Source organism: Trachypithecus francoisi, unplaced genomic scaffold (genome assembly GCF_009764315.1).
Source record: "Trachypithecus francoisi isolate TF-2019V2 unplaced genomic scaffold, Tfra_2.0 Lachesis_group4, whole genome shotgun sequence".
Taxonomy (NCBI): Eukaryota; Metazoa; Chordata; class Mammalia; order Primates; family Cercopithecidae; genus Trachypithecus; species Trachypithecus francoisi.
The window spans coordinates 25,058,732-25,074,032 of NW_022681469.1; the positions used below are offsets into that span (position 1 = coordinate 25,058,732).

At 41.5% G+C, this 15,301-nt stretch overlaps 1 protein-coding gene across 4 annotated transcripts in view; it reads right to left on the minus strand.

Moving 5' to 3' along the window:
• Positions 1 to 15,301, minus strand: part of EXOC4 (exocyst complex component 4) — an 823,024-nt gene that overhangs the window by 196,096 nt on the left and 611,627 nt on the right. The window lies entirely within an intron of this gene.

Genomic DNA, 15,301 nt, shown 5'->3' on the forward strand with positions numbered 1-15,301 from the left:
CTCTGCCCTCACTTGAAAAGAATGGTTCCCCAGGAAAGGATTAACAGTTTCCTTTGCTCCAAGAAATATCCCCCTAAAAATCTACCAGCCAGGTGTCTGAGAGAGGAAGCTGAGACTGCCCTCAATGGGAAGGGGTAAGAGGTTTTATACACTTCGTAAAGATTGATGCCATAATGGTAATGAGAACAAACTTGAACATTTACTGAGTGCTGACTACTGTGTTTGAAAGTTTTCATAGTAATATGCAAGTTAGAGATTTACATACTAATTTATTTAATCCTTGCAACAATCCTAAGAAGAGGGTATTATTACTGCCATTTTGCAAAAGAGAAAACTGAGGCACAGGGAGGATAAATAATGTGCCTAATGCCATACAGCTAGTGAATGGGAGGGCCAGGATTTGAACCCTGGCAGTCTGGCTGCAGAGCCCACTGGATTATTTACTCATAGTAGATCCCTGGCCTGGGAATGCCTGGACTGAGGAGCGCTAGTTTCCATACAGGCTCCAGTGGTTGAGTTCGATTGGCATGAGTGGCAAGATCACAGGGCACGGCAGAGCCAAAAGTTTTCAAATCTCCTGAAGGGACTTGCAAGTGACCCTCTCAGCAAAGATGGCAATGGACAGAATGCATTTTAGGAGAGAGGGCATGCACATTTCTCTTTTCAGTAGAACAAGTTGTACAACTCTTATAAAGCTCTCCAAAAAAGGTTTTAAATGGGAAGTGTTAGTTAACTTGACTGTGGGCATCACTTCACAATGGATGCATAGATCAAATTGGCACATTGTACATGTTATATATAAGTAATTTTTATTTTTATTGTCTCAATAAAGCTGGAACTTTTTTTAAAACTCAAAGCTTTAGAGCACATAGGCTCTCGGATCCAGGGATGAATCAAAATGAGTTTTACTTTGGAAGAAGGAAAGTAGATAAATAAATTAAAAGGTACTTGTTAGAGCTGAGATTTAGTGTAAGAAGCAAGTGGTAATGCCTCAAAGTAACCAATCCCATTGCCCAGCCTACACGACTAGCTATTCCTTATCCAAAACAGGACAGCAGCCTCACCAGTAGAGCCTCGCTAGCTAGCATTATCTCTTGCTACCTCCCCTATGTTCCATAGCTGTAATGAAGAGCACACCTGTGCCCCTATTCCTTAGTTCCCTGCCCCCAAACATCTCATACCAACTAGGCCTTGACACACACAAGGCCCGGTGCATCCTGAGCATCTAGTCAATGTCTGGTACCCAGTAAGCCAAGTACCTGAGCCACGTAGTGTGTAGTAGGGACAGAAGAACTTGAATGCACCTCCATCTCTGTCAGTGACTCACTCTGTGACCTTGAGAAGTTGCTCGATTCCCTTAATCTCATATTTAAAGTATTTGCAGTATAGTATTGTTGCAAAGATTAAATGAGATCATATATATGAAAAGCATGTTACTCAACAGTAATGTGCCTATTATCAGTAATTGTTAGCTATTAATAGTTTCCCATCATAAATGTTACTTGTCAGTCCCAGAGTTATTATATGTCCCCCTTCATAAATATTAGTTGAAAGAAGGTAATTTCTCTGAGAAATTATTGATAAATGACTATAATCTTTATTAAGAAAATATGCACAGCAAAATAGATGTCTCCAAGTTCACAATGATTGGTGATATGATTTGGCTCTGTGTCCCCACTCAGATTTCATGTTGAATTATGATCTTCAGTGTTGGAGGCGGGGCTTGGTGAGAGGTGACTGGATCAATATTCCCCCTTGATGTTCTCGTGATAGTGAGTTCTCACAAGATCTGGTTTTTAAAAGTGGGAGCACGTCCCCTTTGCTCTCTCTCTCCTGCTCCGCAACGGTAAGATGTGCCTGCTTCCCCTTCGCCTTCTGTTTGGGTTGTAAGTTTCCTGAGGCCTCCCAGCCATGCTTCCTGTACAGCCTGTGGAACTGTGAGTCAATTAAATCTATTTCTTCGCAAATTATCTAGTCTTAGGTAGTCCTTCGTAGCAGTATGAGAACAGACTAACACAATTGATCATTAGTAGAGATATCTTAAAAGAGCAACTAAGATACAAGTGTTTCTACAGAGGAATAAATACAAATAAACAGGAAAATGCTAGAGATGGGAAAACAATGTAGGACAATTGTATGCTCAGAATATTACCATGATTCAAAAGAACTGTTGGCATATGCTGAATTTATATGTCATTTCTAGGTAAAATCCATGAGAGGACCCTGGAGGTTTTCATTATAAACAAACTATACTTATGTATTCACCTGTTTGTTTCAATGCACTGCCAATGAAGTTCTTATTCTTCATTTCTACTGATGGCTTTTTTTTAATGGAAATGAAAAAATTAGTAAGATAAAAATCTTAGAATCCACCTGAAATCTGATAAAATTAGGGAAAGATCCCTGTCCCATGAAATTCAAGAAAAAGAAAAAAGTATGATAAAACAGTAAGTGTCTTTTAAATTGCATGTATAATAATCCTTCACTACTCACTTTCATTTTTCAGACAAGGATTTCCTAAATAAAATCCTAACAGGTAGTTTAGTAAGAAAATCAGTAAAACTAAAAATCTTAGAAATCACCTTACATCTGATTGGGCAAATAAAATGAGTTAAGATAACATCCCTATCCCATGAAACTTATCAAGTGTTATCAGGGCTCATGCGGACAAAGCTGTCCATGCCTGGAGTTTCTGCCCTCAGACTCCTGCTCTGAGGAATCTGATACCTAGCGTCACTCCTGCATTTTTTCACTTCCTACCATTAAAGACTGCTAGATCCAGATGAGCCACACATGACAAGGCTTGTTTCCCTTTCTGGCACATATACTCATAAAATCCAAAGTTTTAGTGACAGAAGAGATCTATCCCTTGCTCCATAATTATCTATAGTCACCAAATCTCCCTGCTTTTCCTAATTTGAATATAAATGTCATAAAAGTCAGGAGGAAAGGATTTGGAAATTTACTGCTTACCAATATGCCATGGAATGATAATTTGTAAGTTATTAAGTACTAACAGTTACAGGAAAAGTTTGGGGGCTAGTGAAATCATCTAATAATTTTTACCAGCTTTTTGTAAATTAATGAGACTCCCCTAAAGCCTTTCTGATCCAAAAGAGGAGGTGCAGTACAGTGAGAAGCACACAAAATCAGAGTTAGAAGATCTGGATATTAGATCCTGGGCTACCACTTACTAGCTGTGCTATATTAACTAAGTCATATAGTTTCCCTCTCTACCAAATAGAAGAAATAACTTATCTCACCGAGTTGTTGTACACATGATACACACAAAGGCATTAAGTAAAATGCTATCCAGACATTCATTAATATCGATTTCCACATATAAACGAGTGGGCCTAGTCAAATCAAGTTTCAGTACCTGTAAACAAAAACTACAGTGGACACACAAAGCTCTGTGCTATTTTATTTTAGCACAGTTATTTATGCAAATTAGCCATCAGAGATTACAGCAGAGACATGGTCAGCAATCAACAAAAGAACTGATGATGATGATGAGAATAAGTCGACAAATAACAAATTCCAGAATCAACATCAGAAGATATACTTATTACTGCTGCTAATGCCACCCTAAGCAGATACAAGCAGAAAACAAACAACTCAATGGCCACCCACTGCCTTTTGTGAAATCTGTTTGCTCAAAGCTCTGTTTGGTCAGTAGTTGTAATAGAACTACTGAATGTCACAACTGTCAGTCACTAGTGCAGAGCTGTAAAGCAGGAAGCTTTTCTAAGCAAGAAAGCCATTCCAAACTAAATAGCATCCTCTAATACAGCCTTGATTTTCTTGGCAATATGTTTAAGTAAAAGAAAATATATAAACAGAAAAGTGCAAAGTGCATACATTGTAAGTATAGAGCACAAAAAACTTTTACAAAGTGAAATCACCCATATAACCCCCACCCAAATCAGGACAAAGAACACTGCCAGCACTCCAGAAGCCTCTCTCCCTGGACTCTCCCAGTCACTCTTCCTGCCCAAAGGTAACCCCTGCTCTGACTTCTATCCCTGTGATTCCTTTGACCTGTTTTTGAACTTTATATAATGAAATGCCACAGTATATGGTTACCGTGTCTCTTTTTTTTTTTTTTTTGGTTTATTATTATGTCTATGAGATTTCTCTACATTGTGGCATTTAGTCAGAGTTTATTATTTTTCATTGTTATAATATTCCATTGTATATTTGCCTAACTGCAAGTCATAAATATATTCTATTTTATCTTTCCAAATTTTAAAAATTCATTTGGATATCTAGTTGATCCAGCACCAATATGGAAAGACTACCCTTCCCCCATAGCCCTGCAATGGCAATGTTCACAGTCAGAGGTTGGTCTGGTTTTGATTTTCTATTACGCTCCACTGATTTCTTTTTAATGAAAAAAATTGTGTGGATCTCCCCATGATGGCATCTGTATGTTCAATATTTACTGATAAAGAATATATTTAATTACCTAAAGATATTATAACTTCAGTGAGGTTTATAATTATTTTATAGTTATCATTATAGCTGTTACCCATGTTAACAAACAGTACACTTATGTACGAACCCTAATAATTCTGATTAATGGATCCATGTGATAACTCAGAGATTCTCACACTGATAACTATGCTTTAGATGTTAATTTTCAAATGGTTTTACTCACATATATTTGCTCTGGTATAATTTCTCACTGTAAACATAAATCTGTCACATAACCAAATGTAAACATAACAAAAAAATTTTAGAAAAATGTTTTCCCTACATAATAACTATCTCAGTTTTAAAAAGAAATATGTATGTATGCACGTATATGTATGTAGTATGTATGTATCTATAGCTTAAAGAGCAACTTTGACTTCTTGTAGACATCCTAAAAATCTTAGCAACAGCCACCAGTTTCACAGCTGGAAAGCAATGGTTTTGTTTAACTAAAGGCCATCCTTTCTGTTGTAACTAGTACTTTAGTCAGTCAATCAATCAATCAAACCCCAAAATAAAATGCCTTAATTAATGAAGCCTCTGGGAATAAGGTTCATTTTATTCCCCCCCCCCTGCCGCCCCCGCTCCCTGAGACGGAGTCTTGTTCTGTCACCGAGGCTGGAGTGCAATGGCGTGATCTCAGCTCACTGCAACCTCTGCCTTCTGGGTTCAAGTGATTCTCCTGCCTCAGCCTCCTGAGTAGCTGGGATTATAGGCTGGGATTACAACCTCCTGAGTAGCTGGGATTACAGGTGTGCCATCAACTTGGATAATTTTTTTGTATTTTTAGTAGAGACGGGGTTTCACCGTGTTGGCCAGGCTAGTCTCGAACTCCTGGCATGATCCACCCACCTCAGTCTCCCAAAGTGCTGGGATTACAGGTGTGAGCCACCACGCCTGACCTAGAATAAAGCTCTTTTTAATGAAAAATGTAAAATTAAAAAAAAAAAACAACTAAAGATATGAACCATATGAGCCAGTGCTGATATAAATCTTACGGCTTTATGGGATTGCTTCTAAAGCTACATACACAACTGCTGACTAAGTACCTTGTCTCATGACTTTTATGTGTAATCACCAGAGAAAAATGGACTTGATCTTATATGAAACTGTGAAAGCATCCCTTTAACATTCCCAACTTTACCTTCTGTACCATGCCTTACCTCAGTATGAAAGGCACCTGTCCTCTAAACCAGTGTTTCTCAAAGCAGGTCCAGGAAACACCTTCAACGGAATCACCCTGGGTGCTTGTTAACATTGGGGATTCCTAGCCAGACAAGGTGGCTCACGCCTGTAATCCCAGCACTCTGGGAGGCCCAGGCAGGTGAATCACTTGAGATCAGGAGTTCGAGACCAGCCTGGCCAACATGGTGAAATCCTGTCTCTACTAAAAATACAAAAATTAGCCAGGCCTGGTGGCGGGTTCCTGTAATCCCAGCTACTCAGGAGGCTGAGGCAGGAGAATCATTTGAACCCGGGAGGCAGAGGTTGCAGTGAGCTGAGATCACACCACTGCACTCCAGCCTGGATGACAGAAGAAGACTCTGTCGCAAAAAAAAAAAAAAAAAAAGGAGGGGGGGGATTCCTGATCCCCGCTCCAGATGTAGAGAATCAGAATCTGTGGGGTGGTGCCCCGGAGTTTCTGTTTTTGTTTTTATTTTTAAATTGTATTTATTTCTTTCACGTTTATTCTAGGTTCAGGGGCACATGTGCAGGTTTGGCATGTGGGGAAATCGCATGTCACAGGGGTCTGGTGTACAGATTATGTTACCACCCAGATAATGAGCATAGTACCTAATCGGTAGTTCTTCCATTTTTAAACAAGGTCCGCAGGCAGTTCTCATGCACCCAAATTTAAGAACCACTGTTTCTGGCCCTATTGTAGCTTCTCCTCATTTCCTGAAAACCCCTGGGGTTCTCTTCTCTGACTTAGTTAGAGCACAGGTCAGCGATGACTGTGAAAGCACAGGTCAGTGTTGAAGGAATCTTCTCTTCACATGCCTCTCTTCCCTTTTGACTTGAGAACAGTTTAGTTACTTTCAGCTGATGAGGTTGTTTTGTGAAGGAGGTGGCAGCTGAGTCAGTAATATTTGGATATCTCTGGATGGGTAGAAGGGCATTTTCAACGGAGAAAAGTGAAGAGGTAAGAATGTAAAAGCAAGCATTCTCTCAGAATGTGAGGGGAAAGGTAGCAGTTGGGTTTGGCCTAAGTGCTTGGATTATTTCTAGTCATATATAGAGAAACAAACAAATACATGTTGAGATCATACATATTAATGGATTTAGGTAGACCATGACATCATGCATGTATGTGGAAGTGCTTTTAAAGGTTTAGAGGGTTTTCCAAAGGGTATTATTATTATTATTATTATTTCATGGGTTTAAATTAAAGCATTTAAGTCCCATGTTTGAAAACTGAAAGTAAAGAGGAAAAAGAAGTAACATCTATTAAGCACTCATGTGTGTGTTGGCTGTATATGTGATATTTAGCTATTTGATTCTCTTCAATTCAACAACATTTCTCTAAAATAAATCAGAACTAGTAGATATGAAAATATTTGCCCAAAGTCACACAGCAGCTGTAAGGGGGGGAAAGATTTCTTTTTCTTTTCCATAGTCCTTTCTTCCCTTTCACACACTGCCATCTCTGGAGTCACCAGTGTTAAAGTTTTTCCTTGTCAATGGCACTTTGTAGGCATGAGGAATTGCTTGCACTTGTACTTTCTTCCTCGGAACTTTTAGTTTGATGTTCTCTCATGCTCTGTTAGCTTGACAGTGTAATATGTAGAAATGCTGTGGAAAATGAGGCGGAGAAAGGGAGACCGAGCTGTCCGACATTAGCCAGTCTGTGTGACCAGATGTTCCCCTAGCATAGCAACTCTGAGGCACATTTCAGATTCAGTTAACAGCTTAGAACTGGGCTCCTCTCCAGGACAAACAGGCATTGGCCCACGGGCTTCGGATTTTTTCAGAGGCAGGAAACATACCTATGGTGCTCTCTTGGCCTTCAGAATTCTATCTAAAAACAAAACTGCATAGGTCGAATAGTAGGAAATTGCCACCATTTGACCTTGTTTGACCTACAAAGGTGGCAATTTCATAATGAATAGAAACAAACATTCCAGATGTTCTACGAGTTGGAGTTTTCTAGTCTGCAGCCGGCTCTGCTTTATAAAGACAGCACAAATCTTTGTAACAAAATTTCCCGCACCGTAAAGAGCTTCAGCATACCAAACAATAGCAGCCCTGACTATTACACCTACAAGCACTCAGAGCAATTTTTAACCAGCATCTTATTTTGTCTTCACCATTCTGTACATTGAAGACATTAAAAAATACTGTTTTTTTCTAACTCTTTAAAGTCAGAAATAAACGTTTTATGTTAGGCCTTTGGTTCTATCCCTAGAAGGATTTTGTGAATTTGCTCTCTAAAAAAGCCAAAACCAATCAACCAACCAACCAAACTGTCCTAAGTGTTCAAGGATGGCATGAAAGCAGCTCTCTAGTCCTTGTCTTCAATATGATTTCCTCCCAGTGCTAATGACTGTAAGCCACTATTCCGTGAATAAACCCATTTAGGTCTCCTAACACCAGCTGCAAGTAGGAAATTAAAGCAAATGGAAAGCCAGGCGCTGCAGTAGTTCCAGTGTGGGTACCAGGATCCAAGAGACACTCATCCATTAACCAAACAGCAGCACTTTCCAGCCCAGCGGGAACCAGTGGCTCCCTGCTGAGAAACAGAAATTAACTTTGCGAGGAGATAATTCGTCTTCAGATGGTTGTCATATTCAGAAAAGCTCTCTGGGTGAGGTAGTGGGAAGAGAGGGCGTGAAGCTCCCGACAACATAGCCACACATGAAACAAAAGGCTTATCAGGGAGCCAGGTGGCACTGAAGATTGATGTTCTGTCTTGCCACCTCTGGGACATGAGCTTGAAATGTAGCAGGAGCTGTGGTGCCATTTGCCTCTAATGGCTGCTTGGAAAAACGAAGATGCACAAGCAGTGGTTGTAGATTTAACTCTACCGAAAAGAAACAATGAGACAAGTAGAATAAGGTTTTTGAAAAACAAATTGGTGCCACTGGGTGGGTTCTGCAAAGTTTTGAGGGAGGGGAGAAAAGTCAAATACCCAGAGGATGCTACAAAAGATGGCAAAAAAGAGACCTGCCAGGGTGGAAGGCTGTCACAGAATAGGCGCCTGGAATTTGAAATGCATCTTGGGATTGGATAGCAAGCTGCAACAAGATGCCACTTGCTGTTCAGAACAGATGAAGCATAGAAGGATCTCAGACTGTAACACTGATTTGACTAATTTGAAAATAATGTAATACTATAGGGTTTGGATTAACTACCATGGGGTAAAAGTGCAGGAAAAGTCTGATATTTGGGAACTGAACAGAACACCATTCCATTTCAGAATCAACATTTGATGAGCACCTGCACAACACCAGGTCTCCATCCTCAACAAGTTTCCAATAAAATTATGTCTGTTTAGTCCAAGGTTACTAATGATAGCAGCAGGAGGCAAATTCCTAGGCAAGAAGGGGCAGGTCCCTGGTGATACCTAACCTTCAAGCCAAATACAGCAGGAGGTCTGAAAACCAGGCTGCCAGTCTCGGGGAGAATCCATTATCCAGAGTGAGAACTTCCTTAATGTCTTCGGGTCAGTCCAATGGTGCTTTTTCCAGGTGCACCCATGGACCAATCAGCACACACTTCCTCCCACCCATGAACCAATCAGCACACACTTCCTCTATCCCGAGTCCATAAAAAACCCCAGACTCACCCACATGTTAGGACTGCCCGCCTGCAGGTAAGAGCTACTCACTTTGGGTCTCCTCTCTGCTGAGAGCTGTTCTGTGGCTCAGTAAAATTCTTCTCTGCCTTGCTTACCCTCCAGTTTGTGGAAACTCATTCTTCCTGGATGCTGGACAAGAATTCAGAACATACCGAATGGTGGGCTCGAAAAGGGCTGTAACACTTTCCTGGCCAGACCGCTGAGCTGCGGGCGATGACATGCTCCTGGTCATGAGACTGTGGGAGTGAACACTGGCGACCCTTCTGGAGGCCCAGACCTCAGGATTCCCCAAGCCAGAGCTGTTAACACTATATCCTTCCTACCCTCCGCTGGTGTTGGGTGGCTACCCCATGTGACGGGAAGCAGCAATGGGGCCAGGGCAGCCTGGGAGCCGTGGGCCAGAGTGAGGCGGTGGGACTCAATGAGGCAAAAACACGCCTCCCTCCTACCCCCCCCCATTTGCCAAGCTGTGGGTGGTGGAAACGAGAGAGCTGCAGAGCGCCCCCACACCCACCCCTTGGGGCTCTGCAGTTGCTGGCATCTCCGAGTTTTCAGGTGTCACCACATTCCCCTCATCCAGATGCTGGCACCCACAGGAGAAGCCGCTTGTGGTACGCTTAGTCCAGCTGTAGGCTTGCACGGAGCCTGGAGCTGCCTGCCCTGCCGCAGCAGCTGGTGTGTCTGGCTGTGCGCACTGGCTGGACTCCACGCTCACTCGCGCACACACCCCTCGCTGCTCCATGCCTGGCTTGCCCTCAGCGGGCATGGGTCTGGGTCAGGAGCACGAGCCGAGCACAGCCTGGGAGGCCAAGGGGGACAGAACAAGCCCGACAGGCATGAGTGAAACTCAAGCAGAGGTGCCGCCGGCCACAGAAGGTTCCGGTTGGTGAAGTGACACTAAGAGAATCATCCAGGGAGGTTAAGTGGAGGTAGTATTTTTAAAGTGTTTTGTTTCTCCATTGCATTTACGGCTTTAGATAAGAACCTATCAAGCAGGGCCCAAGAGGCATCAAGAAACCTAGAGATGCAGAATGAAGCACCTGGATCTCCTATGAGCTACACTAATTGGCCACTGCCCTACCAATTCCAATTCATAGTTATTTTTATAAGTGTAAATGATATCTAAGAGGTACCATAGTATAAAAGGTATGTAAGATGATAAAAATCACACATTTATTCATTCAACACACTTTCTCTATCTACTACATGTTGGATACTCTACTAGGAGCCGCCCACACAGTGAGAAGACAATCTCTCTATACTCAAGGAATTCAGACTTGTGAGTGACAGAGAAGTAAATACACAATTTCAAAACATGTGACGCCACAATGTTAGTAAATGGCAGTGTCAGGGATCACGTGCTCCAGGTGCTTAGCCATTTGGATGCTCTCTCACAACTCACTAAAGCATCACACATATTATTTTCCCACTTACAATGGCACCAATAACCTAAATCTATGTAGGACTGACCTTCTTTTAAACACGTTACTGACTGAATCCCCATATTGGTGTTGTCAATTGGTATTACTTCCATTTTATAGCTAAGGCTCAAGGAAGTTAGGCTTCCTGTGAAAGGCCACACAACTAGTGAGGAGCAGGTCTGGAATCTGATCCCACGTCTAATTCCAAAGTCCATGCTCTTTTAATGACACAGGGCAGTTTCTTAAAATTAATATGCATGTAGGGTTTGACAAAGTGCTTTTACGTGTTCTAGATCTTTTAACCTTCCTGGCAATTCTGTGAAGTAACTATCTCAGATGACAGGTAAGAAAATCAAGGCTCAGGATGGTGAGGGATACGACCTGTTTATATGGGTGGCAACCTATGTACATGGTTGATAAAGCCAAAGGCTTAAAACCAGGTGCCAAACCAGGCTTAAAATCAGTGCCTTCCCTGTAGACAGACACAGTCTACATCTGTAGATATAACACTTACAGATAATTATTGCAGCCATGTAATAACTGTTCACTAACTTTCTTGAGTGGGAAGGGCTATATAAGGTTAACTGCTTTGACTGGCAGATGGATTGTGGGGAGCTGGCTAAGCCTTACTTTCTTATCAGTAGTTGCTTTTACCCTCCTCCCAAAGAGAAAGGTACTATGTTTTTCAAAATCACTGATCATTCTATTATTATGTTAACAGTGCTATTACATCACTATATAGGCACTTAGGGTGGAGAAAATGAATCTGGAGATTTGAAGGTTATAGGCTAAAATATGAATCCCAGGGTCCTAGAATAAAAGCCACGTACCTCCAAATGTGCTGATATCTTTAGAATTGAGATAATCAATCCTGCCTGCCTGATAAATGGAAGACACACAGACATGGGCGTTTGTACATCTTTTCATTTCTCGATAGAAGAAATCTGACAGGGTACCTGCTGTAGTGTAGAGGAACAGCTGAAATCTGCTGTGGAAAGAAGTTGGTTTTCTGGTTTAGATTATTAGATTATTCCAGGAAGGTTGGTTCAGGAGGACTGAGAGAGTATAAAGCAGCAGAGGTGCTCTACTCATTGTCTGGGGTAAGCCATACATGAAAAACAATTGTCCACTTCTCTGCTGATTAAAAAAAAAAAAGCCTTAGGAATAAAGAAGCCATTATAATCCCATAATCGGCTAGAGGGCAGCACTGTGTCATCTACTTGCTGCAAATGAGAAAGACATGAAGACAATAAGAGAATCATAAAAAGTAGGGAAAATATACTGCACAAGTCTCTAGCTGATGATCTAGATCATAAGGTGTCTTCCTTTTTTAATTAATGCCAACAGGCAAGTTCTTTTTTTTTTTTTTTATTGGTTTCTAGGGAGTAAGGAAAAGGGATGGTGAGGAGGATACACCCAAGCAGATGAAATGGTGAAGAGGGGCTATTTGAAGGTAGGGCTGGAGTGGGAGTTAAGAGGGCTCAAAAGTCTAAAGTGCCTTGAGGTCCCACACAGCTTCTCAATTTTGCTGATGGCTGCGCTTGTGTTTTAAGAATAAAATATCTGCTGAGTGGATTAAAGGAGTGAATTGAATTCCCGAGGCTCCGATTACTTTTCCCTTTGCCAGTTTTTATCAGCAACGATCAGTAAGACTGTCAGATCTGATGTAAGCTACTTTCCTCTTGCACTCTTCTTTAGCTTCACAGCATGTGAAGCACAGGATTAAAATGTGTGTGTGTGTGTATATGTGTGCGCGCGCGCGTGCACACATATATATATACACACACACACACATTTTAACGTTTAACAGCTGAGCCCAGTTGAGAAGAATGCTAAAGAAAATTCCCTAGGAATCGGGAGACCAATAAGAGGTGGCAAGCACATGCGAGGGCACACCATCCTGGGTCTCGAAGGTAGGGCCCTGGAGTCCGTCATTCTCATTCCCAGCTCTACCCCAGCCTCACTGAGGAACAGGGAGCTGGACCACTAGTGTCTGCAGAGGCACATGTAAAGTGATGCTACTGATGTGTTATTATGAGGCCTCTTCCCGCAGCCAAATGGGCTGGGCCTTTTGACACACTCCCTCTCCCTGTGCACACTGATGCCCTGATGAGGCAGCTGCCTGCCAGATCCTGGCTGAGGTTGTTTCCTCCGGGCACCACATCCACTTGGAGGTTAAACACTCTGCCTCCAGAAGGCAAATGGAAACAGAGTCAATGTTTTTGACTCACCCCTCACCCTAGGGACTGTAAACTGCTGAAACCTTGTTCACGAATACTCTGTGCTCACAGATATGCCAGTCAAAGAATGCACCTGGAATGAGGGCACAGTACAAACAGGCTGCTCAGCTCACAGGAACCAGCAAGTTCTTCTTGGTTTTAATCTGTCCAGAAGAGAAGGGAAATGCTTCTAGAATAGGATCACTATAGAGACACTCCTCAGAGATGAATACAAACATGAGCATGGGGAAGGACTCAATAAACATGGGCTAACTGTATCAAACTGAAGCACGATGTCTCCCCACTGGCAATGGTTGGGAATGGTTCCCCAGTTCTCAGGTGTGCCTAAGCTACTTAGATATTAGGGCAAAGAAAGATTTTCTTTCCCCATAAAACAGATAGAGGATGCGATGGTCAAAAACATGGATGAGATATTGACAATATGAATATTGAAACCAGCTGCAGTGGTGCATCCCTGTAGTCTCAGCTACTCAAGAGGTTGAGGTGGGAGGATTGCTTGAGCCTACAAGTTCAAGACTAGCCTGGACAACATAATGAGACCCTCTCTCCATCTCTCTAAAAAGTATGTGTGTGTGTGTGTGTGTGTGTGTGTGTGTGTGTGTGTGTGTGAGAGAGAGAGAGAGAGAGAGAGAGAGACAAAGAGGGAGAAAGAGGGAGAGAGAGACAGACAGAAAGAAACAAAGAAACAGATGGTAACAGAGCCCAGCCAGCTACACGAAGCAGGTGTTCCATCTAGTGAATAAGCACATAGTTATCCCCCATGTCATGCTAAAGAATGGCATTGTTCCAAAGAAGCCGGAGACGACCTCGATTGCTTAAACCACAGTCAAAATGCACTTAACTGGTACTTCTCTACCTTAGGCTATAGCCATTTACTGGATTCTGAACATTAGAAGCCAAAAGACAGGTAATTGACTAAATCCAGCTTCCAGTAACTTAATCCATGCCAGATTCTGCCAGGCCTTCAAGGAATACTTGAGAGCAGAGATGCCTGATTGTGTATTTATTTATTGTTTTGTTTTTTGTTACTCTGGTCCCTAGATCATTGTGAAAGTACTCAATAAATGTGCTTTGTGTGATTTTAAGGATGGATTTTAAGTGGCAGCAAATGTTGCTATTCCTTTCCCTTAGAAAAAAATGTTTTTTTTAATCAAACAAGACTCTATAAGCTTTTACTTGTTCCCCAATCTCCATCCCAAAGACAGGAGTCAGGGAATGCTATGGTTATTTTTTAAAAGCGGGGGAAAGGATTTTAGAAATTATTGATTCAATTTCAATCATCCCTTGGGTTATGAATATTTAGACAAAGAAATGTTAACTAAAAGCCATTATACATTCACCTAGATATTATGTTAATTTTCTTTTCTTTTGCTATAGGATTAGCAGACTAAGTGGTCTATATGTGTTAAATTATCTCATGGTCTATCCTTGCAGAAAAATATGGGGAAATGAAAATTCATGTAGTCAAATATTAGCAGGTGGTTGAAAAGCTATATTGAGAAAAGGTTGCTTAATGGATTCTTTCAACTAAAGGGATACTTGTAACAGACTACAGTCCTTAGAAATGACCTATACATGTAATCCCAGCTACTCGGGAGGCTGAGGCAGAAGAATGGCTTGAACCCAGGAGGCAGAGGTTGCGGTGAGCAGAGATCGCACCATTGCACTCCATCCTGGGAGACAGAGCAAGACTCCATCTCAAAAAAATAAAAATAAAAAAAAAATCTATACAATGACTTTATTGCCAACTTTGAATAAAAAATTTATTTATTAAACTTAGTAAAACCCAAAAGCTGAGAATGCTCTAGTATTACGACAAAGTCAGGATTCAACATTATTCTAACAAGGCATGAAAACAAAATTATAAAATTTAAGAGCAACAAATGCTTTTCACTGAGATTCCAAATTACTGGCTTTGTCAAGATTATAAGAAAATTTTAAAAGATCTTTTTAATTCGCCAAAAATAAGTTTGTTTGAGAAGTTTGACTAGGTTCTTAGAAAAACAATGGCAACAACCAAAAATCTTGGGCTGGACTAACAGCAGTATAATGTAGCATGATGACTCATGGGAAGATCACATCAACTGGAATGAACTGTTGAAGTTTGTAACACTCTCCTGCTTAAAATCTTCCAATGGCCACCTACTATGCTTACAACCTATACTTACCTGAGCCTTGGTAACACAGCTTTGATGCCTTAAATATGCTGGCTGCTGCCTTCCTCTCTGATGTTGCTGAAGTGACTCTCCTCTTCTCTTGCTCTACTTTGCACACGACATCTCTTTCTTTTGACAAGACTCATGTTCACCATAGAGCCTGCCATGTACCACTCCCTCTGGCTGGAATGCACTGTCCACAGACCTTCA